Here is a 27,980-nt window from a genome sequence, read left to right as displayed (position 1 = left end):
GGCACTGGGTCACCATGGAAATGCGGCGCAGGGAGGGCTAGGAAAGCCTTCCACTGTGCCGCTATTACAGAAATCATCTACGCAGTGCCGCCAAGCGGCATTAGAAATTCCTCTATGCGGCGGCGGCCGGGGGTCTAGGAATGCTACAGTAGAAGGAAAAAATGTTTTTCCTATCTACAGCAGCTTATAGCAATGTGGATGCTGTGGGCCTGTTTGTAGTGTGGGCCTGGAGCTGCAGCTCCATCAGCCCCATTGTTAATCCGGGCCTGCACAGGACACGTCTAGCAGAAATCGACATAGCGTTGACTCTAGAACCCAGTAGACCAATGTCTCTTTGAGCATGTCTTATATATAAGACAGCATCTTTTATATATCCTAGGATCAATAACATGGTATCCTTATCTAGGGTTTCAATCTCCGCTGATAAGGTATCTGTCCACGCTGCTACAGCGCTATAAACCCCTGCCGACACAATCGCCGGTCTGAGTAGTGTACCAGAATGTGTGTAAATGGACTTCAAAGTACTTTTCTGCATGCTATCTGCAGGATCCCTGAGGGTAGCTGTATCTTGGTATGTCAGCGCTACCTTTTGGGTAAACGTGTCAACGCCTTGTCCATCCTAGGGAAGGATTCCCATCGTACCCTGGCCCTAGTAGGGAAAGGATACGCCATGAGAATTCTTTTGGGAAACTGCAGTTTCTTGTCTGGAGATTCCCGCTCTTTTTCACACAATTCATTTGGTTCATGAGAGTGGGGAAATGTTATCTCAGCTTTCTTCCCCTTAAACATGTGTACCCTCGTGTCAGGGACAGATGGGTCATCAGTGATATGCAAAACATCTTTTATTACAATAATCATATTTTAAATACTTTTCTGCGGTAACTTTGCATCATCATAGTCGACACTGGAGTCAGACTCCGTGTCCAATATTTACTAAAAAATCGAGTTTGTACGATTTGTCTTTTTTTTTCTAAGTCCCAATCCGGGAATTCACTAAGCACAAATCTCGGCAGTGTTTGGACTATTCGTAATGGTTTGAATGACAACGTTCACAAATACGAATGAATAGACCATCGGTCAGACGCGGCTGTTATTACATAGAATACGGGAATTCACTATTCATTCGTATTTGGGTGTTAGTCTCTGAGTGCTCAAATGCGGTCGTATTTTTTTGCGATTCGTTAAAAAAAGCGGCAAAAAAATAGACCTGCTTCTTTCAGTCGTGTTTACATGTGTTGCAAATAAAAAATCACTCACACCTGAATTAGGATGCCTATAAAAGGATGTTAGGCCCATTTCAATACACCTACACTCAGAAATGGCAGCAGGACTGTAGGCCAGTGATCTTTTGTGTGCTGTGGGATTCCTCAGACTCAGACATCAGCCTGTAAGTAACCAGGGCCAAGAAACTGAACATGGTCAGCAGGTTGTACAGGTTCCGCGGAGGCTGTGCAGGCCTCGTTTTTTTAGGGGGCGTTTAAACTTGAACGCATTGTCCGATGATAAGGTCATACAGATGTTCCGTCTAAATCGTAACAACATTTTCCGTCTGTATGACCTTGTCAAACTGGGCCTAGACCCTGAGACAGCACGCTCTCACTCTGTCTCAGGCCTGCACAAACTCCTGGCTGTGTTGCACTTTCTGGCTACTGGCAGCTTTCAGGCTGTGTCTGGGGATGTCATAGGAATCTCACAGCCCTCATTGTCCAGAATCTTAACACAGGTGATGTATACCTAACGACCTCTTCTGTTTTGTGTTTGTTTTAATTTCTCGGTGGCCAGTTCTGTCCTAAAATCTCATGTGTATTGTTCTTTAAAATATACACACAGGTGTTTGCTGTTTTGCAGCCCCACATCGAGGCCTCAATCTGCTTCCCTACCCAGGAGTCTCAGTAGCATGCCGTCAGGGTAGATTTCTATGAGCTGGCTGGCATGCCCAATGTGCTTGGAGCCATAGATTGCACACACATTCAGCTGAGACCACCTAGGGGCAGGCAGCACATATATACAAACCGCCATTTCGAACACTCCACAAATGTGCAGGTGGTTTGTGATGCAAATCTCAAAATAATGAGTGTTGTTGCTGGTTACCCTGGGGGCTGCCATGACTCCTTCATCCTCAGTCAGTCATCCCTCTTTGATAAGTTTGAAGACGGACAAATGCCAGATGGATGGCTGCTGGGTATGTAATTTGATATGTGTAGGCCTGCGTATACTTTGTCCAAATACAGGTGCAGATGTATTAACCTGTAGAAGGCATAAGGAAGTGAGAAACCAGTGATCTGTGCAAGGTGATAAAGGCACCAGCCAATCAGCTCCAATATGTAAATGAACATTTAGGAAAAGATTGTCTGCTGCCTTTATTACCTTGCACATATCACTGGTTTTTCACTTCCTTATGCCTTCTACAGGTTAATACATCTGCCCCACAGTGTGTTACTTATGTGTTGCTGTATCTTAACATGAATCACGTTACTATATCTGTCTTTTAGGTGATGGAGGATATGGCTGTTTCTCTTGGCTTCTAACTCCATTGTCCCGACCTGATACCCCTGCTGAACACAATTACAATCATGCACATAAGTCCACGCGGAATGTGATAGAAAGATGTTTTGGTGTGCTGAAATCTAGGTTTCGGTGTCTGGATAAGTCTGGTGGCCTTTTGTTGTATAGTCCCTCCAAGGTGACTCAAATTGTGTTCTGCTGCTGCTTTCTTCATAACATGTGTTTGCAACAACATCTGCCACATGTTGAGGAGGAGGAGGAAGAAAGCAGCCAGCAAGCAGAGGAATTGGAGACATCTGGTGATACTTGGAGTACAGATGTAGGGAGGCAGGTTAGGCAAGATATCATCAATCGCTATTTCTAAGGTAAGCTTGGTTTGCTTATTTAATTTGTTGTGTAATCATAAATAGATGTTTTGCCTTTTTTTACCCAAAACCATTACTCAGAATGTGTCTGTCTCCTTGACACATACAAACATACCCTGGCTTTATGAAAAAACAAATGTCGCATGTGTATTGTGTGTATTTTTAACCTCAAAACAACAGATTATGAGTGGCATGCATTAAGTCTGGATAATTGATCATAAACTTGCAGTGCTAATTTCTTACAAGCTCACATAATCCATTTAGTATTTCACTTTATCATTGTGTGTAACGTCCTAATGCACAGGTTCACAAACTCGGCCCTCAGGACCACACACAGTGCATGTTTTTCACGTAACCCAGTAGAAGCACAGGTGTATGAATTACTCACAGACATATGTTAAAAGGTTCCCAGGTGGAGCTAATTATGTCACTTGTGATTCTGTGTGGAGACCTGCAAAACATGCACTGTGTGGGTTCCTGAGGGCCGAGTTTGAGAACCTGTGTTCCCAAAAAACACTCCTCAACATATAATATGTTAGCCTTGAGGAATACATGTGTCCCTATGTGTGATGCACCATCATATTTAAGACACACAAACTTACTGTAATCAGGAATAATTTATTTCCTAATGTTTGATGCTGTAAACTTGATGATGTGTAAGTAAATACACAGTTTGCCACACATATACATTATTATATACATTCTTTGATTTTTTTATGTAAAAGTACATATTTGTTTGTTTCAGCATCATGTGTAAAAACATTCTTATTAATTTTTAACACACACAAACATGTCCCAACAATATTGACATTCATTTTGACAATGTTTTTAAAACATAACAAACCCAACATATTACAAGCTTGTTACGCAACTCAATTGTGTTCTTCTTGTAATGTTGTATAGAGAAGAAAGCTAAAATATGTATCAATAACATTGTAATTTGGATTGTCTGCAGGAAAAGAGAATGATTGGAATCTAGAAAGAGTAATGATTAGAAAAAAATCAAGTGGTCAGTTTACTTCCTGCTAACATGTATGTGTGGCTCCATCAACATTTCCCTCCTCCAATACAAAAAAAAAAATGGTAAAGAATAAATGTGCATACAAATTTGTTTTTGTCTGTAGCACTTATAATTAATGATGTTGAAAAAAGTGTCAAGGAGCTAAGTGTTATATATTTTTCGCCAAAAATACACTTACTAACTATTTTGAGTTACTTATCACAAATGTCTAACTTGTATTTTTTTCATGTTTTTTTGGGTGGCTGCTTGTCCTGCACTTTGCCTTTAGCACTGTCATGTTGTCATGCTCTGGTGGAGCGTCTTGGTGGTGATGAGACTGGCGTGATATTTGGAGTAGTCGTACCAGATCTGCTGCTTGTTTGCTGTTGGTGCATGCATCTGAGTGTTTCATTCAGGTTAGTGAGGGTGGCATTGAGTTCATGTGTAGCAGCATTTTGATTGTCTACTATTCGGAATAAACTTTCATTAATCTTTTGATTGTTTTGAAAAATGCTCATATAACTTTGCTGTTGTCTGTGCTGTTCTTCCATTATGCGCTGTAAGTTGCCCATGACCTGTACGCATGAGTTCCATGGTATTGCCTATTCTGGTTGTTTGTTCATTTTGTCTACTCAGATTTCTTGATATTCTTCTAAGGTGAGATGGTAGGCTTGCAAACATTTGTGTCTGCTTACGCAGGCAATCTTCATTAGTGGCCTGCTGTCTAGCCCAAATGGTCCAAAACACCTGATCAAGGCCTTGTGTTCCTGGTGTTGTTGGGCTGTGTTGTGGTGGTGGTGTGCTTTGCTGTGGTGGTGTACTCACAGGTGCTGGGGGGCTCATTCTTTGCATTAATGGCTGCATTTCTAAGATGTTTGTCTCCTCCATGTCACTGTGTTGCTGTTGTTGCGGAGGGATGCTGTTCCCAGGACTAGAAGCTGAAATGTTAAACAAATCTCCGATAGCTATCCATATGTTTGAGAAATGAAAACAAATCACTACACATGGAACACATGTGATTCACTGTTGCTTACAACTATTCTGCCTAGCAACATCATCACTCATAGCTTAAATACATACATATGCCTGTTTGTGGCAAATGTGTCTGGTTACTTAATTGTGAAAGCAAACACTTTAGTTTTATTGTAGCTCACACATACTCCACCATAAAAACACATTGGAACACATAATGTGTTACCTTATAGCTTTGTTCAAACAAACATAGTTATGTTTTTATATGTATTTTGCAATGTCACCTTAAACACACATGTGAAATGTGGAAAAACAACCTTCCTTTTTGCAATAAAACCAACATGCATTTTTGTTGCAGCATCTTACACACAATGTCATACTGTATGGCTCAAGTGGACATACATATCTTTACTGGATGTGGACAAGGACATTTAGCTTGGATTACATTTCAGCTTTTACTTACTGCGGTAAGTATTTAAGTTTTTGATGTGCTTTGACTTAATGCGGTTATGAAATATTTTGATTACGTTCTAAAATTTATCACATTATTTTCAGTTTGATACTCACAATCAAGATGAGGGGAGTGTGGATGACGTCTTGGAGGTGTGTCCAAATTATGGAGTGGGGGGACAGAACATACGGACGATAATCTTCGTGGCGGGGTAGCCTGCTGTGTTTGGGCCGGGACATACGACCTTGCTTTCTTTTTGGCCACAGGTTTTTTGCGGTGATGTCTTTCAGAAGTGCCACTTCTGCTGCTCCATACTTCTTTTGATGGACCTTTTAATGAAAGTGCAATTTTGTTATGGCCATTCCTTTACAAGCATACCCTATACTACAATGGACACTTTACCTGCTTCCGCAGCGTCATCATCATCAGATGTGATAGGAGTTACTGGCCGACGAGTAGTACTGCATTTTTCTAACACTGTATAAAAGAAAAAAAAATGTTTTTATCATGCTATTGTGTATACATCCACCCATTATGCTTATAAACATTTATTCTTGAAGAAATGCTTGTTTTTTATTTATAAAAAAACATAAGGACCGGAAAAAAAAAAAAAAACAACTAAAAACATTGACCAAAACACATATGCACTATGGCAACATCAACACAGGAAAACATGTACAGGACACTGACATAGGCCACAAGTTAAAGAAAAAATAAATAAAATAAACACACACATCTTCATTTTGTATTGAAAGGAAAAATATTACAGATGCAATATATAAATTGCTCTGTGATGTGGCACTCCAAACACACATTACCACTATATGAGCCAAAACAAAATATAGCAATTTAAAAAAAAAAAAAAAAATTACACTGCAGTGTGGTGTCACGGTACAAATACAAGCAAAAAAAAATATATTGTAAATTTAATTAAATAATTAACATTATCTAATAATGACACTACACATGTAAGTGGTTTACAAACCACTTTCCAGTACTACAGCCTCTAACATGACAACCACTGTTTTTAAAACATTGCACATGGATCACTTAAATATAAAACATAGTCACAATTTGAAATTAAAAATCGGCCAAAAGGAAAACATTTTCTCTATCGTCCTAAGTGGATGCTGGGGTTCCTGAAAGGACCATGGGGAATAGCGGCTCCGCAGGAGACAGGGCACAAAAGTAAAGCTTTTACAGGTCAGGTGGTGTGTACTGGCTCCTCCCCCTATGACCCTCCTCCAGACTCCAGTTAGATTTTTGTGCCCGGCCGAGAAGGGTGCAATTCTAGGTGGCTCTCATAAAGAGCTGCTTAGAGAAAGTTTAGCTTAGGTTTTTTATTTTACAGTGATTCCTGCTGGCAACAGGATCACTGCAACGAGGGACAGAGGGGAGAAGAAGTGAACTCACCTGCGTGCAGGATGGATTGGCTTCTTGGCTACTGGACATGAAGCTCCAGAGGGACGATCACAGGTACAGCCTGGATGGTCACCGGAGCCACGCCGCCGGCCCCCTCACAGATGCTGAAGCAAGAAGAGGTCCAGAATCGGCGGCTGAAGACTCCTGCAGTCTTCTTAAGGTAGCGCACAGCACTGCAGCTGTGCGCCATTTTCCTCTCAGCACACTTCACACGGCAGTCACTGAGGGTGCAGGGCGCTGGGAGGGGGGCGCCCTGGGAGGCAAATGAAAACCTTTAAAAAGGCTAAAAATACCTCACATATAGCCCCAGAGGCTATATGGAGATATTTACCCCTGCCTAAATATACTAAATAGCGGGAGACGAGCCCGCCGAAAAAGGGGCGGGGCCTATCTCCTCAGCACACGGCGCCATTTTCTGTCACAGCTCCGCTGGTCAGGAAGGCTCCCAGGTCTCTCCCCTGCACTGCACTACAGAAACAGGGTATAACAGAGAGGGGGGGCAAAATAAATGGCAATATATATTAATATAAAAGCAGCTATAAGGGAGCACTTAATCATAAGGCTATCCCTGTCATATATAGCGCTTTTTGGTGTGTGCTGGCAGACTCTCCCTCTGTCTCCCCAAAGGGCTAGTGGGTCCTGTCTTCGTATAGAGCATTCCCTGTGTGTCTGCTGTGTGTCGGTACGTGTGTGTCGACATGTATGAGGACGTTATTGGTGTGGAGGCGGAGCAATTGCCAAATATGAGGATGTCACCTCCTAGGGGGTCGACACCAGAATGGATGCCTTTATTTGTGGAATTACGGGATAGCGTCAACTCGCTTAAGCAGTCGTTTGCCGACATGAGGCGGCCGGACACTCAATTAGTGCCTGTCCAGGCGCCTCAAACACCGTCAGGGGCTGTAAAACGCCCCTTGCCTCAGTCGGTCGACACAGACCCAGACACAGGCACTGATTCCGGTGGTGATGGTGACGAATCAACCGTATTTTCCAGTAGGGCCACACGTTATATGATTTTGGCAATAAAGGAGATGTTACATTTAGCTGATACTACAGGTACCACTAAACAGGGTATTATGTGGGGTGTGAAAAAACTACCAGTAGTTTTTACCGAATCAGAAGAATTAAATGACGTGTGTGATGAAGCGTGGGGTGCCCCGATAAAAAACTGCTAATTTCAAAGAAGTTATTGGCTTTATACCCTTTCCCGCCAGAGGTTAGGGAGCGCTGGGAAACACCTCCTAGGGTGGACAAAGCGCTAACACGCTTATCAAAACAAGTGGCGTTACCCTCTCCTGAGACGGCCGCACTTAAAGATCCATCAGATAGGAGGATGGAAAATATCCAAAAAGGTATATACACACATGCAGGTGTTATACTACGACCAGCTATTGCGACTGCCTGGATGTGCAGTGCTGGGGTAGTTTGGTCAGAGTCCCTGATCGAAAATATTGATACCCTGGACAGGGACAATATTTTACTGTCGTTAGAACAAATAAAGGATGCATTTCTTTATATGCGTGATGCACAGGGAGATATCTGCACACTGGCATCACGGGTAAGTGCTATGTCCATTTCGGCCAGAAGAGCTTTATGGACACGACAGTGGACAGGCGATGCGTAGAGGAGTTATTTGGGGTCGGTCTATCGGATTTGGTGGCCACGGCTACGGCCGGGAAATCCACCTTTCTACCTCAAGTCACTCCCCAACAGAAAAAGGCACCGACCTTTCAACCGCAGCCCTTTCGTTCCTTTAAAAATAAGAGAGCAAAGGGCTATTCATATCTGCCACGAGGCAGAGGACGAGGGAAGAGACAGCAACAGGCAGCTCCTTCCCAGGAACAGAAGCCCTCCCCGGCTTCTACAAAAGCCTCAGCATGACGCTGGGGCTTCGCAAGCGGACTCGGGGGCGGTAGGCGGTCGTCTCAAGAATTACAGCGCGCAGTGGGCTCACTCGCAGGTAAATCCCTGGATCCTGCAGATAATATCTCAGGGGTACAGGTTGAAATTAGAGACAGAGCCACCTCGCCGTTTCCTGAAGTCTGCTTTACCAACGTCCCCCTCAGAAAGGGAGACGGTTTTGGAAGCCATTCACAAGCTGTATTCTCAGCAGGTGATAGTCAAGGTACCTCTTCTACAACAAGGGAAGGGGTATTATTCCACTCTTTTTGTGGTACCGAAGCCGGATGGCTCGGTAAGGCCTATTCTAAATCTGAAGTCCTTGAACCTGTACATAAAGAAGTTCAAGTTCAAGATGGAGTCACTCAGAGCAGTGATAGCGAACCTGGAAGAAGGGGACTTTATGGTATCCTTGGACATCAAGGATGCGTATCTCCACGTTCCAATTACCCCTCACACCAGGGGTACCTCAGGTTCGTTGTACAAAACTGTCACTATCAGTTTCAGACGCTGCCGTTTGGTTTGTCCACGGCACCTCGGGTCTTTACAAAGGTAATGGCCGAGATAATATTTCTTCTTCGAAGAAAAGGCGTATTAATTATCCCATACTTGGACGATCTCCTAATAAGGGCAAGGTCCAGAGAACAGCTAGAGATGGGTTTAGCACTATCTCAAGAGGTGCTAAAGCAGCACGGATGGATTCTGAATATTCCAAAATCCCAATTAATGCCGACAACTCGTCTGCTGTTCCTGGGAATGATTCTGGACACAGTTCAGAAAAAGGTTTTTCTTCCCGAAGAAAAAGCCAAGGAGTTATCTGACCTGGTCAGGAACCTCCTAAAACCAGGAAAGGTGTCTGTACATCAATGCACAAGAGTCCTGGGAAAAAATGGTAGCTTCTTACGAAGCAATCCCTTTCGGCAGATTCCATGCAAAGGGATCTGTTGGACAAATGGTCAGGGTCGCATCTTCAGATGCACCTGCGGATAACCCTGTCGCCGAGGACAAGGGTATCCCTTCTGTGGTGGTTGCAGGAGGCTCATCTATTGGAGGGCCGCAGATTCGGCATGCAGGATTGGATCCTGGTGACCACGGATGTCAGCCTGAGAGGCTGGGGAGCAGTCACACAGGGAAGAAATTTCCAGGGAGTGTGGTCGAGCCTGAAAAAGTCTCTTCACATAAGCATTCTGGAACTAAGAGCAATCTACAATGCTCTAAGCCAGGCGGAACCTCTGCTTCAAGGAAGACCGGTGTTGATCCAGTCGGACAACATCACGGCAGTCGCCCATGTAAACAGACAGGGCGGCACAAGAAGCAGGAGGGCAATGGCAGAAGCTGCCAGGATCCTTCGCTGGGCGGAGAATCACGTGATAGCACTGTCAGCAGTATTCATCCCGGGCGTGGACAACTGGGAAGCAGACTTCCTCAGCAGACACGACCTTCACCCGGGAGAGTGGGGACTTCATCCAGAAGTTTTCCACATGCTATTAAACCGTTGGGTAAAACCAATGGTGGACATGATGGCGTCTCGCCTCAACAAAACACTGGACAGATATTGCGCCAGGTCAAGAGATCCGCAGGCAATAGCTGTGGACGCGCTGGTAACACCTTGGGTGTACCAGTTGGTATATGTGTTTCCTCCTCTGCCTCTCATACCAAAGGTATTGAGGATTATACGGCAAAGAGGAGTAAGACTAGTGGCTCCGGATTGGCCAAGAAGGACTTGGTACCCGGAACTTCAAGAGATGGTCACGGACGATCCGTGGCCTCTACTTCTGAGAAGGGACCTGCTTCAGCAGGGTCCTTGTCTTTTTCAAGACTTACCGCGGCTGCGTTTGACGGCATGGCGTTTGAATGCCAGATCCTAAAAGGAAAAGGCATTCCGGAAGAAGTCATTCCTACCTTGATAAAGGCAAGGAAGGAAGTCACCGCGAAGCATTATCGCCGTATTTGGCGAAAATATGTTGCGTGGTGCGAGCAGCGGAGTGCTCCGATGGAGGAATTTCAACTGGGTCGTTTTCCTACATTTCCTGCAATCAGGATTGTCTATGGGTCTCAAATTGGGATCTATTAAGGTTCAAATTTCGGCCATATCAATATTCTTCCAAAAAGAATTGGCCTCAGTCCCTGAGGTCCAGATTTTTATCAAAGGAGTACTGCATATACAGCCTCCTGTGGTGCCTAAGGTGGCACCGTGGGATCTAAATGTAGTTTTAGATTTCCTCAAATCCAATTGGTTTGAACCACTAAAGAATGTGGATTTGAAATATCTCACATGGAAAGTGACTATGTTACTGGCCCTGGCTTCGGCCGGGAGAGTATCTGAACTGGCGGCTTTGTTTTATAAAAGCCCTTATTTAATTTTCCATTCGACATAGGGCAGAGCGGCGGACGCGTCCGCATTTTCTCCCTAAGGTGGTATCAGCGTTTCACCTGAACCAGCCTATTGTAGTGCCTGCGGCTACAGACGACTTGAAGGACTCCAAGTTGTTGGACGTTGTCAGAGCCTTAAAAATATACATTTAAAGGACGGCTGGAGTCAGAAAATCTGACTCGCTGTTTATACTGTATGCACCCAACAAGTTGGGTGCACCTGCTTCTAAGCAGTCGATTGCTCGTTGGATTTGTAACAAAATTCAACTTGTACATTCTGTGGCAGGCCTGCCACAGCCTAAATCTGTTAAGGCCCATTCCGCAAGGAAGGTGGGCTCATCTTGGGCGCCTGCCCGAGGGGTCTCGGCATTACAACTCTGCCGAGCAGCTACGTGGTCAGGGGAGAACACGTTTGTAAATTTTTACAAATTTGATACCCTGGCAAAGGAGGACCTGGAGTTCTCTCATTCGGTGCTGCAGAGTCATCCGCACTCTCCCGCCCGTTTGGGAGCTTTGGTATAATCCCCATGGTCCTTTCAGGAACCCCAGCATCCACTTAGGACGATAGAGAAAATAAGAATTTACTTACCGATAATTCTATTTCTCGGAGTCCGTAGTGGATGCTGGGCGCCCATCCCAAGTGCGGATTATCTGCAATACTTGTACATAGTTATTGTTAACTAATTCGGGTTATTGTTTAGGAAGCCATCTTTCAGAGGCTCCTCTGTTATCATACTGTTAACTGGGTTTAGATCACAAGTTGTACGGTGTGATTGGTGTGGCTGGTATGAGTCTTACCCGGGATTCAAAATCCTCCCTTATTGTGTACGCTCGTCCGGGCACAGTACCTAACTGGAGTCTGGAGGAGGGTCATAGGGGGAGGAGCCAGTACACACCACCTGACCTGTAAAAGCTTTACTTTTGTGCCCTGTCTCCTGCGGAGCCGCTATTCCCCATGGTCCTTTCAGGAACCCCAGCATCCACTACGGACTCCGAGAAATAGAATTATCGGTAAGTAAATTCTTATTATTGCAGGACAATTCAGAGACACACCAAGTCCAAACTACACATGCAAAATATCTGTCAGAAAAACACATGACATACAATAAAGTAAGATGTTACATTGGCTATTGTATAAAACAACATTAACCCAAACAATGTATTTGCTGACACACACTTGAAGATGGGAGTAATATGCAACGTCACATGACACACATGTAAACCCCCCCCCCCCAAAAAAAAACCATAGAATGTAAATGCAAATACACATGCTCACCATTCTTCCTGGGCCTATCTGAATCCCGGACATGGGTTGCAGAGACAACTTCTGGAGGGATTACACTCCGCATGGGCTCCTCATACTCCAGATAACTTGCAATATAGGGCTCCCCACCACCGGTTTTCCGAACCGACTTGGCCTCCTTGGCCATTTTGGACTTGACACGTCGCTTTATGTCATAGTACCGTTTGCGGCACGTGTCCTCCGTCCGCTTGACCACCCCCTCACTATTGACAGCAGCAACAACTTTCGCCCACAACACCGTCTTCCTCCGTGTTGGCACCTTGGCGGACCCAGGGCCAAATAGCTGCCTCTGATACTTCATCAGCTCACGCACCAATGCCACATTTTCAGCAAAACTAAACTTTACATTCCGCCCAGTCTTAGTAGTGGTGCGTGGCTGCGGAGCACTCTGACTGTCACTATCACTTGAGGCTGCTGCAGCAACCTCACCCACCTCCTCCACCTCACTAACACTCACCTCCTCCACCTGACCGACCTCCTCCCCCACACACACACCCTCCACCTCACCCACCTCTGAGTCACACATAATTGTGTGTCTAAACAGTTAACACAGAAAAAAAGAAAAAACAACAACACACTCCTCCACTACCACTACACAACTCACACACACACACACACACACACACACACACACACACACACACACACACACACACACACACTGACAAGGGACTATAAAGAAGAATAACTTGGACTAAAAATTAGAGATGAGCGGGTTCGGTTTCTCTGAATCCGAACCCGCCAGAACTTCATGTTTTTTTTCACGGGTCCGAGCGACTCGGATCTTCCCGCCTTGCTCGGTTAACCCGAGCGCGCCCGAACGTCATCATGACGCTGTCGGATTCTCGCGAGGCTCGGATTCTATCGCGAGACTCGGATTCTATATAAGGAGCCGCGCGTCGCCGCCATTTTCACACGTGCATTGAGATTGATAGGGAGAGGACGTGGCTGGCGTCCTCTCCGTTTAGAATTAGAATAGATTAGAGAGACACTTGATTTACTAATTTTTGGGAGCATTAGGAGTACTCAGTAGTGTACAGTGCAGAGTTTTGCTGATAGTGACCAGTGACCACCACTTTTATTTATAATCCGTTCTCTGCCTGAAAAAAGCGATACACAGCACACAGTGACTCAGTCACATACCATATCTGTGTGCACTGCTCAGGCTCAGGCCAGTGTGCTGCATCATCTATTATCTATATATAATATTATATATATCTGTCTGACTGCTCAGCTCACACAGCTTATAATTGTGGGGGAGACTGGGGAGCACTACTGCAGTGCCAGTTATAGGTTATAGCAGGAGCCAGGAGTACATAATATATTATATAGTGAGTGACCACCAGACACACAGTGCAGTTTATTTAATATATCCGTTCTCTGCCTGAAAAAAGCGATACACACAGTGACTCAGTCAGTCACATACCATATCTGTGTGCACTGCTCAGGCTCAGGCCAGTGTGCTGCATCATCTATATATATTATATATCTGTCTGACTGCTCAGCTCACACAGCTTATAATTGTGGGGGAGACTGGGGAGCACTACTGCAGTGCCAGTTATAGGTTATAGCAGGAGCCAGGAGTACATAATATTATATTAAAATTAAACAGTGCACACTTTTGCTGCAGGAGTGCCACTGCCAGTGTGACTAGTGACCAGTGACCTGACCACCAGTATATAATATTAGTAGTATACTATCTCTTTATCAACCAGTCTATATTAGCAGCAGACACAGTACAGTGCGGTAGTTCACGGCTGTGGCTACCTCTGTGTCGGCACTCGGCAGCCCGTCCATAATTGTATATACCACCTAACCGTGGGTTTTTTTTCTTTCTTTATACATACATACTAGTTACGAGTATACTATCTCTTTATCAACCAGTCTATATATTAGCAGCAGACACAGTACAGTGCGGTAGTTCACGGCTGTGGCTACCTCTGTGTCGGCACTCGGCAGCCCGTCCATAATTGTATATACCACCTAACCGTGGTTTTTTTTTCTTTCTTTATACATACATACTAGTTACGAGTATACTATCTCTTTATCAACCAGTCTATATATTAGCAGCAGACACAGTACAGTGCGGTAGTTCACGGCTGTGGCTACCTCTGTGTCGGCACTCGGCAGCCCGTCCATAATTGTATATACCACCTAACCGTGTTTTTTTTTTTCTTTCTTTATACATACATACTAGTTACGAGTATACTATCTCTTTATCAACCAGTCTATATTAGCAGCAGACACAGTACAGTGCGGTAGTTCACGGCTGTGGCTACCTCTGTGTCGGCACTCGGCAGCCCGTCCATAATTGTATATACCACCTAACCGTGGTTTTTTTTTCTTTCTTTATACATACATACTACTTACGAGTATACTATCTCTTTATCAACCAGTCTATATTAGCAGCAGACACAGTACAGTGCGGTAGTTCACGGCTGTGGCTACCTCTGTGTCGGCACTCGGCAGCCCGTCCATAATTGTATATACCACCTAACCGTGGTTTTTTTTTCTTTCTTTATACATACATACTAGTTACGAGTATACTATCTCTTTATCAACCAGTCTATATATTAGCAGCAGACACAGTACAGTGCGGTAGTTCACGGCTGTGGCTACCTCTGTGTCGGCACTCGGCAGCCCGTCCATAATTGTATATACCACCTAACCGTGGTTTTTTATTCTTTCTTTATACATACATACTAGTTACGAGTATACTATCTCTTTATCAACCAGTCTATATATTAGCAGCAGACACAGTACAGTGCGGTAGTTCATGGCTGTGGCTACCTCTGTGTCGGCACTCGGCAGCCCGTCCATAATTGTATATACCACCTAACCGTGGTTTTTTTTTCTTTCTTTATACATACATACTAGTTACGAGTATACTATCTCTTTATCAACCAGTCTATATATTAGCAGCAGACACAGTACAGTGCGGTAGTTCACGGCTGTGGCTACCTCTGTGTCGGCACTCGGCAGCCCGTCCATAATTGTATATACCACCTAACCGTGGTTTTTTTTTCTTTCTTTATACATACATACTAGTTACGAGTATACTATCTCTTTATCAACCAGTCTATATATTAGCAGCAGACACAGTACAGTGCGGTAGTTCACGGCTGTGGCTACCTCTGTGTCGGCACTCGGCAGCCCGTCCATAATTGTATATACCACCTAACCGTGGTTTTTTTTTCTTTCTTTATACATACATACTAGTTACGAGTATACTATCTCTTTATCAACCAGTCTATATATTAGCAGCAGACACAGTACAGTGCGGTAGTTCACGGCTGTGGCTACCTCTGTGTCGGCACTCGGCAGCCCGTCCATAATTGTATATACCACCTAACCGTGGGTTTTTTTTCTTTCTTTATACATACATACTAGTTACGAGTATACTATCTCTTTATCAACCAGTCTATATATTAGCAGCAGACACAGTACAGTGCGGTAGTTCACGGCTGTGGCTACCTCTGTGTCGGCACTCGGCAGCCCGTCCATAATTGTATATACCACCTAACCGTGGTTTTTTTTTCTTTCTTTATACATACATACTGGTTACGAGTATACTATCTCTTTATCAACCAGTCTATATATTAGCAGCAGACACAGTACAGTGCGGTAGTTCACGGCTGTGGCTACCTCTGTGTCGGCACTCGGCAGCCCGTCCATAATTGTATATACCACCTAACCGTGGTTTTTTTTTCTTTCTTTATACATACATACTAGTTACGAGTATACTATCTCTTTATCAACCAGTCTATATATTAGCAGCAGACACAGTACAGTGCGGTAGTTCACGGCTGTGGCTACCTCTGTGTCGGCACTCGGCAGCCCGTCCATAATTGTATATACCACCTAACCGTGGTTTTTTTTTCTTTCTTTATACATACATACTAGTTACGAGTATACTATCTCTTTATCAACCAGTCTATATATTAGCAGCAGACACAGTACAGTGCGGTAGTTCACGGCTGTGGCTACCTCTGTGTCGGCACTCGGCAGCCCGTCCATAATTGTATACTAGTATCCAATCCATCCATCTCCATTGTTTACCTGAGGTGCCTTTTAGTTGTGCCTATTAAAATATGGAGAACAAAAATGTTGAGGTTCCAAAATTAGGGAAAGATCAAGATCCACTTCCACCTCGTGCTGAAGCTGCTGCCACTAGTCATGGCCGAGACGATGAAATGCCAGCAACGTCGTCTGCCAAGGCCGATGCCCAATGGCATAGTACAGAGCATGTCAAAACCAAAACACCAAATATCAGTAAAAAAAGGACTCCAAAACCTAAAATAAAATTGTCGGAGGAGAAGCGTAAACTTGCCAATATGCCATTTACCACACGGAGTGGCAAGGAACGGCTGAGGCCCTGGCCTATGTTCATGGCTAGTGGTTCAGCTTCACATGAGGATGGAAGCACTCAGCCTCTCGCTAGAAAACTGAAAAGACTCAAGCTGGCAAAAGCACCGCAAAGAACTGTGCGTTCTTTGAAATCCCAAATCCACAAGGAGAGTCCAATTGTGTCGGTTGCGATGCCTGACCTTCCCAACACTGGACGTGAAGAGCATGCGCCTTCCACCATTTGCACGCCCCCTGCAAGTGCTGGAAGGAGCACCCGCAGTCCAGTTCCTGATAGTCAGATTGAAGATGTCAGTGTTGAAGTACACCAGGATGAGGAGGATATGGGTGTTGCTGGCGCTGGGGAGGAAATTGACCAGGAGGATTCTGATGGTGAGGTGGTTTGTTTAAGTCAGGCACCCGGGGAGACACCTGTTGTCCGTGGGAGGAATATGGCCGTTGACATGCCAGGTGAAAATACCAAAAAAATCAGCTCTTCGGTGTGGAGGTATTTCACCAGAAATGCGGACAACAGGTGTCAAGCCGTGTGTTCCCTTTGTCAAGCTGTAATAAGTAGGGGTAAGGACGTTAACCACCTCGGAACATCCTCCCTTATACGTCACCTGCAGCGCATTCATAATAAGTCAGTGACAAGTTCAAAAACTTTGGGTGACAGCGGAAGCAGTCCACTGACCAGTAAATCCCTTCCTCTTGTAACCAAGCTCACGCAAACCACCCCACCAACTCCCTCAGTGTCAATTTCCTCCTTCCCCAGGAATGCCAATAGTCCTGCAGGCCATGTCACTGGCAAGTCTGACGAGTCCTCTCCTGCCTGGGATTCCTCCGATGCATCCTTGCGTGTAACGCCTACTGCTGCTGGCGCTGCTGTTGTTGCCGCTGGGAGTCGATGGTCATCCCAGAGGGGAAGTCGTAAGCCCACTTGTACTACTTCCAGTAAGCAATTGACTGTTCAACAGTCCTTTGCGAGGAAGATGAAATATCACAGCAGTCATCCTACTGCAAAGCGGATAACTGAGTCCTTGACAACTATGTTGGTGTTAGACGTGCGTCCGGTATCCGCCGTTAGTTCACAGGGAACTAGACAATTTATTGAGGCAGTGTGCCCCCGTTACCAAATACCATCTAGGTTCCACTTCTCTAGGCAGGCGATACCGAGAATGTACACGGACGTCAGAAAAAGACTCACCAGTGTCCTAAAAAATGCAGTTGTACCCAATGTCCACTTAACCACGGACATGTGGACAAGTGGAGCAGGGCAGGGTCAGGACTATATGACTGTGACAGCCCACTGGGTAGATGTATGGACTCCCGCCGCAAGAACAGCAGCGGCGGCACCAGTAGCAGCATCTCGCAAACGCCAACTCTTTCCTAGGCAGGCTACGCTTTGTATCACCGCTTTCCAGAATACGCACACAGCTGAAAACCTCTTACGGCAACTGAGGAAGATCATCGCGGAATGGCTTACCCCAATTGGACTCTCCTGTGGATTTGTGGCATCGGACAACGCCAGCAATATTGTGTGTGCATTAAATATGGGCAAATTCCAGCACGTCCCATGTTTTGCACATACCTTGAATTTGGTGGTGCAGAATTTTTTAAAAAACGACAGGGGCGTGCAAGAGATGCTGTCGGTGGCCAGAAAAATTGCGGGACACTTTCGGCGTACAGGCACCACGTACAGAAGACTGGAGCACCACCAAAAACTACTGAACCTGCCCTGCCATCATCTGAAGCAAGAAGTGGTAACGAGGTGGAATTCAACCCTCTATATGCTTCAGAGGTTGGAGGAGCAGCAAAAGGCCATTCAAGCCTATACAATTGAGCACGATATAGTAGGTGGAATGCACCTGTCTCAAGTGCAGTGGAGAATGATTTCAACGTTGTGCAAGGTTCTGATGCCCTTTGAACTTGCCACACGTGAAGTCAGTTCAGACACTGCCAGCCTGAGTCAGGTCATTCCCCTCATCAGGCTTTTGCAGAAGAAGCTGGAGGCATTGAAGAAGGAGCTAAAAGGGAGCGATTCCGCTAGGCATGTGGGACTTGTGGATGCAGCCCTTAATTCGCTTAACAAGGATTCACGGGTGGTCAATCTGTTGAAATCAGAGCACTACATTTTGGCCACCGTGCTCGATCCTAGATTTAAAGCCTACCTTGGATCTCTCTTTCCGGCAGACACAGGTCTGCTGGGGTTGAAAGACCTGCTGGTGACAAAATTGTCAAGTCAAGCGGAACGCGACCTGTCAACATCTCTTTCACATTCTCCCGCAACTGGGGGTGCGAGGAAAAGGCTCAGAATTCCGAGCCCACCCGCTGGCGGTGATGCAGGGCAGTCTGGAGCGACTGCTGATGCTGACATCTGGTGCGGACTGAAGGACCTGACAACGATTACGGACATGTCGTCTACTGTCACTGCATATGATTCTCTCAACATTGATAGAATGGTGGAGGATTATATGAGTGACCGCATCCAAGTAGGCACGTCACACAGTCCGTACTTATACTGGCAGGAAAAAGAGGCAATTTGGAGGCCCTTGCACAAACTGGCTTTATTCTACCTAAGTTGCCCTCCCACAAGTGTGTACTCCGAAAGAGTGTTTAGTGCCGCCGCTCACTTTGTCAGCAATCGGCGTACGAGGTTACATCCAGAAAATGTGGAGAAGATGATGTTCATTAAAATGAATTATAATCAATTCCTCCGCGGAGACATTGACCAGCAGCAATTGCCTCCACAAAGTACACAGGGAGCTGAGATGGTGGATTCCAGTGGGGACGAATTGATAATCTGTGAGGAGGGGGATGTACACGGTGATATATCGGAGGGTGAAGATGAGGTGGACATCTTGCCTCTGTAGAGCCAGTTTGTGCAAGGAGAGATTAATTGCTTCTTTTTTGGGGGGGGTCCAAACCAACCCGTCATATCAGTCACAGTCGTGTGGCAGACCCTGTCACTGAAATGATGGGTTGGTTAAAGTGTGCATGTCCTGTTTTGTTTATACAACATAAGGGTGGGTGGGAGGGCCCAAGGACAATTCCATCTTGCACCTCTTTTTTCTTTTCTTTTTCTTTGCATCATGTGCTGATTGGGGAGGGTTTTTTTGGAAGGGACATCCTGCGTGACACTGCAGTGCCACTCCTAGATGGGCCCGGTGTTTGTGTCGGCCACTAGGGTCGCTAATCTTACTCACACAGTCAGCTACCTCATTGCGCCTCTTTTTTTCTTTGCGTCATGTGCTGTTTGGGGAGGGTTTTTTGGAAGGGACATCCTGCGTGACACTGCAGTGCCACTCCTAGATGGGCCCGGTGTTTGTGTCGGCCACTAGGGTCGCTAATCTTACTCACACAGCTACCTCATTGCGCCTCTTTTTTTCTTTGCGTCATGTGCTGTTTGGGGAGGGTTTTTTGGAAGGGACATCCTGCGTGACACTGCAGTGCCACTCCTAGATGGGCCCGGTGTTTGTGTCGGCCACTAGGGTCGCTAATCTTACTCACACAGCTACCTCATTGCGCCTCTTTTTTTCTTTGCGTCATGTGCTGTTTGGGGAGGGTTTTTTGGAAGGGACATCCTGCGTGACACTGCAGTGCCACTCCTAGATGGGCCCGGTGTTTGTGTCGGCCACTAGGGTCGCTTATCTTACTCACACAGCGACCTCGGTGCAAATTTTAGGACTAAAAATAATATTGTGAGGTGTGAGGTATTCAGAATAGACTGAAAATGAGTGTAAATTATGGTTTTTGAGGTTAATAATACTTTGGGATCAAAATGACCCCCAAATTCTATGATTTAAGCTGTTTTTTAGTGTTTTTTGAAAAAAACACCCGAATCCAAAACACACCCGAATCCGACAAAAAAAATTCGGTGAGGTTTTGCCAAAACGCGTTCGAACCCAAAACACGGCCGCGGAACCGAACCCAAAACCAAAACACAAAACCCGAAAAATTTCAGGCGCTCATCTCTACTAAAAATGAGACAAAACCACAAAATACAAGACAACACCTGTGCTTCTACTGGGTTACGTGAAAAACATGCACTGTGTGTGGTCCTGAGGGCCGAGTTTGTGAACCTGTGCATTAGGACGTTACACACAATGATAAAGTGAAATACTAAATGGATTATGTGGGCTTGTAAGAAATTAGCACTGCAAGTTTATGATCACTTATCCAGACTTAATGCATGCCACTCATAATCTGTTGTTTTGAGGTTAAAAATACACACAATACACATGCGACATTTGTTTTTTCATAAAGCCAGGGTATGTTTGTATGTGTCAAGGAGACATACAAACATACAATGACAAGACGTCTTTCAAACACAATACCACACTCAGAAATCGCTACCAACACTCCTCACCAAACCACAAATTCACCTACCTCCACAGCACAACCTCCCTCCTCCTCACCACTAACTAAACCCATAAGGTGCGGACGGTTTGGGGCGTATTTATATGGTTGAAAATCGAAACTGAAAGTGAAAATGCGGCTGCGGGAACAAAAAACCCTGCCGCGTTTAACTTAGGAAAAAACCCAGCAAATACAACAAAAACACGTACGCAAACGACAATGACGGCCGTAAATGTGCCCCAAAAAAACGACTGGCATCGACATCGGAAAACACGACAACCATAAAGTCGACTGCTTCGTAACTTTGCGTATATGGATTCAAAAAGTTGCATGAAAATGCACCCGATACAAAACGAGTTTAAACACTACACAAACCGACTCAAACACGAATATTAGTAAATATTGGCCCGTGTCGGTATCAGTGTCTATTATTTTGGATAGTGGGCGTTTTGAGACTCTGAAGGTCCCTGCGACATAGGGACAGACATGGGTAGATTCCCTGTCTGTTCTCTAATCTTTTGTGCAATAAATTTACCTCAGCACTTAATTCCACATATCCAGTCAGGTGTCGGCGTTGTCGACGGAGACACCACACACACACATTTGCTCCATCTCCTCCTTAGAAGAGCCTTTTACCTCACACATGTCGACACACACGTACCGACACACCACACACTTAGGGAATCCTCTTATCTGAAGACAGTTCCCCCACAAGGCCCTTTGGAGAGACAGAGAGAGAGTATGCCAGCAGCCCAGCACACACCCAGCGCTAATACCCCAGGAAAAACACACAATGTGTTTACCCAGTAGCGCTGTAATACTATTATTTGCTGCCAATTATGTGTCCCACCTCTTCTCTGAAACCCCCTTTCACCGTGGATAAGCAGGGGAGAGTCCGGGGAGCTTCCTCTCAGCTGTGCTGTGGAGAAAATGGCGCTGGTGAGTGCTGAGTGAGAAGCCCCGCTCCCTCGGCGGCGGGCTTCTGTCCCGCTTAAATATAATAAAAACTGGCAGGGGCTCTTTATATATACAGTGCCTAGCTGTATATATATCTCTTTTGCCAGAAATTAGGTTTATATTGCTGCCCATAGCGCCCCCCCTGCGCCCTGCACCCTTACAGTGACTGCCATGTGTGAGGTGTGTGGGAGCAATGGCGCACAGCTGCACTGTTGTGCGTTACCTCAGTGAAGATCATGAAGTCTTCTGCCGCCTCTGTAGTCTTCTTTTCTTCTCATACTCACCCGGCTTCTATCTTCCGGCTCTGTGAGGAGGACGGCGGCGCGGCTCCGGGACGAACTCCAGGGTGAGACCTGTGTTCTGACTCCCTCTGGAGCTAATGGTGTCCAGTAGCCTAAGAAGCAGGGCCTTGAAACTCACAGAAGTAGGTCTGCTTCTCTCCCCTCAGTCCCTCGATGCAGGGAGTCTGTTGCCAGCAGGCTCCCTGAAAATAAAAAAAAACCTAACAAATATACTTTCTGTCAGGAAGCTCAAGAGAGCTCCCTGAAGTGCACCCATCTCCTCTGGGCACAGTATCAAACTGAGGTCTAGAGGAGGGGCATAGAGGGAGGAGCCAGTGCACACCCAGACCTAAAGTCTTTCTTAAGGTGCCCATGTCTCCTGCGGAGCCCGTCTATCCCCATGGTCCTTTCGGAGTCCCCAGCATCCTTTAGGACGTTAGAGAAAATAGTAAGACTATAAAAATAAAATAAGAAAGCTTAGGGCTGCTAGGAACCAGCAGCCCTCTGACCATGGTCCAGCTCCTGCCGCACCAAACAAAAAACTGGTTTGCCTGAGCCAGGAGGCGGGGATATATGGACAGGCCCATTGCATGCTGGAAGGCCGAAAAGCTTTGACCCATTGGTGCAAATCCGCTGTCTCTTCATCATATCCCATTGTTATCCTGTGGATAACCTGTGGACCCTGCCAGAGAAATATAGTTTCTCCCCACTGATGGTGTTGGGTTGGACTGGGGAGGTATATTGATAAATGTCCTAGGAGGATAGAGTTTGAGAAAAAAACTCTGTAGTTGGATGGAGATTTCCTGGCCTCTGTGACAGGCGGCTTGCGCAGCACCATGGTTGCCGTAAGCCTCCCGATGGTGACTGAGTGATCCGATGCTGCATCCTAGAATGCAGGTCAGATCACTACTGCAGCAGGAGGCGTTTGCTTGTAATAGACGTCTCCTGCCGCATTACCGTACAGAGCTATCACTGCTGCTTCTGAGGAAGTAATAGCAACTCCAACCACATCTGAATTAGGCCCAGTGTGGCTTTCTTGACTGTTGAGAAACTGTAGGACAGCACACCAAAGCCCTGGCACCTGAATCACCTCAGGAGGGACTATTATAGAATCCAAAAGAAGTGAGATCCGACGCCGGGAAGATGACGTTTTGCTCATGCTCGGAACTACTCATATATGCCAAATTCGGGTGAGCTCGGTTTTTCGAGGACAGAACCCGAACATCTCTAGTATAACACTGCTTCAGGTCAGTTATGTACCTGGTTCCTGAACTGACACGAGGCACAACATCCCGAAGAAGGTGGTACGCACCCAGCTCCACGACTGGCCACGGAAGACACAGATAAGAGCATATCTCTCTCCCTATTACAGTGGTAGACTGACAAATGTGTCCCCTGGGGGTGCTGGAGGCAGTGGTGTGGGGTGGTGGGGGTGACACCAAAATGCCAGCTCATTCCTAGTGACAGGTGCCGGGTGCTGCAGTGTGACAGTCCCCTGCAGGACTTGGCTCCTGCACAGAGGAGAAGCCGGCAGTGCAGCCACTAGTTTCCGGGGGCAACCTAGCATCTTTCGGGATGCTGGACACCCCCCCAGAGTGGTGTAATCACTTTATTAGGCCACACCCATACTCAGTGACACCTTTGGCTAGAGGGAATGTGTTCATGTATGTCCATTTTTTTAGACAGTGTATGGCAAAACTCAGGGGCGTAGCTAGAACATTATGAGCCCCATAGTAACATTTTAGAGGGCGGCCCCTGTTCCAATGCTTTTAGAGAGACACCTCTCCACAGCAGTTGTTTTTTAGTGCCATGCAGTAGTTAATTTTGTTGAACCATAGTAGGACGTTAGTTAATGTTATGCCCCATAGTAGTGCCCTAGTTTACTTTCTGCCCCATAATAGTGCCATAGTTCACATTATGTCAAATTGTAAGGCTGCCAGTACACATTATGTAACACAGTACCCCCAAGTCACATTACGATATATAGTGTCCCCAGTTCATATTATGGCACATTACAGTGCCCCCAGTTCATATTATGTAACATTATAAAATAATGCCTTCCAGATCATTTCATACCACATTACAATGAGCAGGTCCAGGGGCATACCTAGATATATTGCAGGCCAACATTTGAAAATGCCCCTATGTATCTAACAATGGTAAAAAATGTATATAACACATGTAACTCGGACAGGAAAGGCGGGCCCCTCTCAGCTCTGGGCCCCATAGCAGCTGCACTCCCTGTACCTATGGCAGCTATGCCCTTGGCAAAACTAGTTGAGTCTGAGGCTGAATATGGGTCACACTCCTTCAGGATTTGGGACATGACCACACACACACACACACAGTCACACACACACATAGGATGATGGGAATCTAGTCGCTTTGTGAAAGTCAGCAGTGATCCACTACTGGTTGGTATGCTGCCACTACATGTACAGTACTTGCTTGCACACCAATGGCTATTGTAATTTGCAGCAGTTATCCATCTGATTTTACCATTCAGTTTGCCTACACGACAGGTGGCTTTTTTTTTTTTACCAAACACAAAATTGCACTATGGTAAATTCCCTCCTGATCTCTGCTATTTCCGAGCTGGTGCAGGACTGAAGTCCTTTTGTGGAGGATGAATTCCCAGGCATGGCAAGGAAGCGGCTTCTGCACTGCGTAGTGATGTGCTTTTACTTCTGTAGGAAGGTCTCCGCTCTTCCCAACTCCTGCACAAACATCGTCTGCAATCGCTCCAGGGCCCTCATTCCGAGTTGATCGCTCACTAGCTACTTTTTGCAGCCGTGTAAACGCATATTTGCCGCCCACGGGGGAGTGTATTTTTGCTTTTCAAAGTGTGCGATCGCATGTGCAGCCGAGCGGTATGAAAAAGTTTTTTGCAGTTTCAGAGTAGGTCTGAACTTACTCAGCCGCTGTGATCACTTCAGCCTGTCCGGTCCCGGAATTGACGTCAGACACCCGCCCTGCAAACGCCTGGACACGCCTGCGTTTTCCCTACCACTCCTAGAAAACGGTCAGTTGACACCCATGAACGCCCTCTTCCTGTCAATCTCCTTGCAATCGGTTGTGCGAATGGATTAGTCGCTAGAAGCATTGCACAGCAACGATGCTGTTTGTACCAGTACGGTGCACGTGCGCATTGCGGTGCATACGCATGCGCAGTAGTAACCTGATCGCTGCGCTGTGAAAAACGGCAGTGAGCGGACAACTCGGAATGAGGTCCCATAATGTTATGCACACCGCCTTTGTGCAAATCCTAGGGCACAGCATGTACAGAGCTGTATTTGCTGTACAGTACTGTCGCTTATACCCATCAAAAGAGGCTTCCGCTGTGTATAAGTGATAGATGCATCTTAATTATAGCAGTACTTTTGTTTTTAGACCTATTACAGGAAGATATACATGTTACGTGTCACAGGATCACAGAATTAACTTGCACACATATACTACCGGATAATAGAGATGAGCGGGTTCGGTTCCTCGGAATCCGAACCCGCCCGAACTTCAGGTTTTTTTACACGGGGCCGAGCGACTCGGATCTTCCCGCCTTGCTCGGTTAACCCGAGCGCGCCCGAACGTCATCATCCCGCTGTCGGATTCTCGCGAGGCTCGTATTCTATCGCGAGACTCGGATTCTATATAAGGAGCCGCGCGTCGCCGCCATTTTCACACGTGCATTGAGATTGATAGGGAGAGGACGTGGCTGGCGTCCTCTCCGTTTAGACTAGAGTACTAGAGAAAGACACAAATTTTGGGGAGCATATTATTAGGAGGAGTACTACTTGCTGCTGATAGTGTGACCAGTGACCACCAGTTTAATTAATCCGTTCTCTGCCTGAAAAAAAACGATACACAGTGTGACACAGTCACATACCATATCTGTGCTCAGCCCAGTGTGCTGCATCATATGTAATACTGTATATCATTATCTGACTGTGCTGAGTGCTCACTGCTCACACAGCTTAATTGTGGGGGAGACTGGGGAGCAGTTATAGCAGGAGTACATATTTTAAGTACAGTGCACACTTTTGCTGCCAGAGTGCCACTGCCAGTGTGACTGACCAGTGACCACTGACCACCAGTATTGTGATTGTCTGCTGACCACCAGTATATTGTGATTGTCTGCCTGAAAAAGTTAAACACTCGTCGTGTGGTGTTTTTTTTTATAAACGCATTCTGCAGACAGTGTCCAGCAGGTCCGTCATTACATAATATATACCTGTCCGGCTGCAGTACTAGTGTGATATATATATATATTTTAATTTTATCTTATTATCATCCAGTCTATATTAGCAGCAGACACAGTACGGTAGTCCACGGCTGTAGCTACCTCTGTGTCGGCAGTCGCTGGTCCATCCATAATTGTATACCACCTACCCGTGGGTTTTTTTTCTATCTTCTTGATACTAGTAGCTTACTTTAGGAGTCTGCAGTGCTGACAGCCAGTGTCCAGCAGGTCCGTCATTACATAATATATATATACCTGTCCGGCTGCAGTACTAGTGTGATATATATATATATATTTTATTTTTATCTCATTATCATCCAGTCTATATTAGCAGCAGACACAGTACGGTAGTCCACGGCTGTAGCTACCTCTGTGTCGGCAGTCGCTGGTCCATCCATAATTGTATACCACCTACCCGTGGTTTTTTTTTCTATCTTCTTGATACTAGTAGCTTACTTTAGGAGTCTGCAGTGCTGACAGACAGTGTCCAGCAGGTCCGTCATTACATAATATATATATATACCTGTCCGGCTGCAGTACTAGTGTGATATATATATATTTTTTATTTTTATCTCATTATCATCCAGTCTATATTAGCAGCAGACACAGTACGGTAGTCCACGGCTGTAGCTACCTCTGTGTCGGCAGTCGCTGGTCCATCCATAATTGTATACCACCTACCCGTGGTTTTTTTTTCTATCTTCTTGATACTAGTAGCTTACTTTAGGAGTCTGCAGTGCTGACAGACAGTGTCCAGCAGGTCCGTCATTACATAATATATATATACCTGTCCGGCTGCAGTACTAGTGTGATATATATATATATTTTATTTTTATCTCATTATCATCCAGTCTATATTAGCAGCAGACACAGTACGGTAGTCCACGGCTGTAGCTACCTCTGTGTCGGCAGTCGCTGGTCCATCCATAATTGTATACCACCTACCCGTGGTTTTTTTTTCTATCTTCTTGATACTAGTAGCTTACTTTAGGAGTCTGCAGTGCTGACAGCCAGTGTCCAGCAGGTCCGTCATTACATAATATATATATACCTGTCCGGCTGCAGTACTAGTGTGATATATATATATATATATATATATTTTATTTTTATCTCATTATCATCCAGTCTATATTAGCAGCAGACACAGTACGGTAGTCCACGGCTGTAGCTACCTCTGTGTCGGCAGTCGCTGGTCCATCCATAAGTATACTAGTATCCATCCATCTCCATTGTTTACCTGAGGTGCCTTTTTAGTTGTGCCTATTAAAATATGGAGAACAAAAATGTTGAGGTTCCAAAAATAGGGAAAGATCAAGATCCACTTCCACCTCGTGCTGAAGCTGCTGCCACTAGTCATGGCCGAGACGATGAAATGCCAGCAACGTCGTCTGCCAAGGCCGATGCCCAATGTCATAGTACAGAGCATGTAAAATCCAAAACACCAAATATCAGTAAAATAAGGACTCAAAAATCTAAAATAAAATTGTCGGAGGAGAAGCGTAAACTTGCCAA

This window comes from Pseudophryne corroboree, chromosome 5 (assembly GCF_028390025.1).
Source record: "Pseudophryne corroboree isolate aPseCor3 chromosome 5, aPseCor3.hap2, whole genome shotgun sequence".
NCBI lineage: Eukaryota > Metazoa > Chordata > Amphibia > Anura > Myobatrachidae > Pseudophryne > Pseudophryne corroboree.
This window is presented reverse-complemented; position numbering follows the sequence as displayed.